The sequence below is a fragment of the Melanaphis sacchari genome, unplaced genomic scaffold (genome assembly GCF_002803265.2).
Source record: "Melanaphis sacchari strain LSU unplaced genomic scaffold, SCAv2.0 Contig2141_pilon_pilon, whole genome shotgun sequence".
Taxonomy (NCBI): domain Eukaryota; kingdom Metazoa; phylum Arthropoda; class Insecta; order Hemiptera; family Aphididae; genus Melanaphis; species Melanaphis sacchari.
Genome location: NW_020271066.1, coordinates 3,470 through 6,226, shown reverse-complemented (window position 1 = coordinate 6,226; position 2,757 = coordinate 3,470). Strand labels below are relative to the sequence as shown.

The 2,757-nt window shown below is 19.8% G+C and overlaps 1 long non-coding RNA gene across 1 annotated transcript; it reads right to left on the bottom strand.

Annotated features, from left to right (window-relative positions):
• Positions 1-526: 526 nt before the first annotated feature.
• On the bottom strand, positions 527-1,278 carry LOC112593922. The gene is made up of 3 exons (XR_003114625.1): positions 1,130-1,278; positions 864-875; positions 527-555 (listed from the first exon to the last, which is right to left on the bottom strand). It is a non-coding gene; the product is annotated as an uncharacterized LOC112593922 (long non-coding RNA).
• Positions 1,279-2,757: the final 1,479 nt, after the last annotated feature.

Below are 2,757 nucleotides of genomic sequence, written 5' to 3'. Positions count from 1 at the left end.
AGAACACGTTACTTACCTATATTTATGTTATTTAATATGTTTATATTGTTATTTATTCATATTTTTTATAACCATATTGTAGAGGCATACAATAATAACAATAAGTTAGCTAAGCATTATATAATTATAGTCAACTAGCATACAAAACATAATTTTCATTTAAATTGATTTTACTTTTGACGAGTATCATTGGATCGACGATTCCAAATAATAATAAAATATGAAACGCGAATAACTCTTAAGAATAGTATACACATTTTATCACATAATTGTAATACGTTTTACGTTTTGTAGTATTTCATACAATGTTTTGTTGTTTGAAAAAGCATATAAAACAATAACAAATACAATTATTCTAACTACGAATTTATGTATTCATATTTGTACTCGTTAAATTTATCTTAAAGATGCTCACACTAAATGCTTTAAACCATCAATAATGTTATACTTAAATACTTTATTAAATATATTTCATAAAAAAATGTTAACAATAAAATAATTTTCCTGTAAATTATAAATATTTACTTTTAAATCCAGTATAATTCGTTAGTAAATCTATAATATTTTTAAAATTATTTAAATTAAAATATATAAAATTATTCTTGAAAAGCATTAAAAATTTAATTATTTAATGATCCTAGTAGCTAAAGTGATTTTGAATATGATAAATATAATTAAAAATAAGAAAGAAGCCAATCATAGTTAGATTTAATATAATTATTTTTTATAAAATAAGTAAATGTAAATGACATAATAATTCACTTTATTATGTTAACTTTTAATATATTTTTTTTTAATAAAACATTATGTTATTACTATCAGTTTTAATTATTTGTTAAATAATAATTAATTAAAAATGTTACCTTCACAATCACCTAAAAATTATATTTTGATTAGTATTTATTTTCTATAAAAGTTTTATAAATTAAAAAATGATACTATTTATATTTTAATTTAGTATAAACATTCAACCATTTTCTTGATTATATAAAAAGGAAATTAATTATATTCTAAATCACAACATATACAACTCATAACTACGATATACAATTTCAATCATTATAATCAATATAATTATGTATTTATTTTTAAAATAATAATTCTATATTATTTTATTTAATGATCTTACTATTTATTTGGCCGAGTGTAACTTCTAAATCATTACCCAAAACTGCTACTACTGCAAATGCAATAATAATAACACTGTGGTTTAAGAAGAGCATTTTGATTTGAGATTAGAAAATATCAAAAATAATTGTGTGAACGTATTGAATCTAATCATATTCTTATATAAGTATTCCGTCTTTCACCCATCTGTTTTAAAAACAAAATAAACAATGTTAACATATTTTTCATTTAGTATAAACTAATACTGCATGACCATAAAAAATAACTTTTATTTTTTTAGCTGTTTTGATTTTAGATGTATTCCTTGTTGGTTATGTTAGTTTACTTAGTTGTAACGTATATTATTCATAAATCAAGGACGTTCATGCATTCGCATATTTTTTCTTGTTTACTTTTACGTATGCAAAGTAAGAACAACACAATACATTTCACACCGTTTATGAGTAAAATTTCAAAGTTTATAGTGCATATTATTTTTGCATATTTTGAAATTTTTGGGTTTAAAGTACATATTTTTGTGATTATAAAAGCATATTTTTAGTTTGTAGCATATATTTTGAAGGTTTATCGGAAATCATGTTTCTCAGTGAATTTTTTCTTGATTAAGGACACAAATAATTATTTTATTTAACTGTTTCTATATTCTCATTAAGTCAAAAAAGACTTATTTTATCATAGTTGTAAATAAGATTACAATAAATTGATATCAAATTCAGTTAAAACTTATAGAGAGATATTCTAAAATTATTAAAATTATATATTTAAAGAAAAAAATAATTTTTAGAGCTATAACGATTAGTGTATTAGTTTTTTTGATGGCATATTTAACTGCATATTTTAAATTTTTTGATACATGAAAGTCCTTATTCTAAATTATTTATTTATTTGTTAAAAATGTAGTGAAGATACATAAATAATGCTCTGTTGAATTGTTAATAAAATAGCTCCTTTCATAATATATTAAAATTGATTTTTGTAGTACTAATCATATACAGTTTCTCATCGTGAATCTATTTTTAATTTTTGATGATAGTATAAAATAAAAGAAAAATGATAATGGTATCATTATAGTTATTAAATATTTATAATGTTTAAAAATTTGTTTACATTAAAATTAAATCAGTCTCCCGCTATAAGAACACTATAATAAATTAATAAATAATTAGTATTAAAAATATATCAAGAAAAGTATGTGATGATAATATTGGTAAACTTATAATAGTTTTTAATATATAATCATATAATGTTGAATTCAAATTTAACACATTTGTCAAATATACCAACTCAAAACCAATTGTACACTAAAGTTGTATCCACTCATCTGCCCTGTATAAGCATAAAACTAGTTTGAAAAATACTTTACATTTTAATAGTTTTTTTAAATAATACACAATAAAACTACATTTTCCGTATACTTTGTGAAAAAAAAATAAATATCTAAATATTATAATATTTTTTTTTTTATATAAACGTATAGAACTATTAATTTAATAATGATATGCATGTTATTAGATCATGGGTGATATAAATAATAAACCACTAAACAAATTGTATACCTAATACCATATATCACTACGTGCCATGAGTAATAAAAAAAATAGTTAAAAAATGTTTAAAATTATATAATAA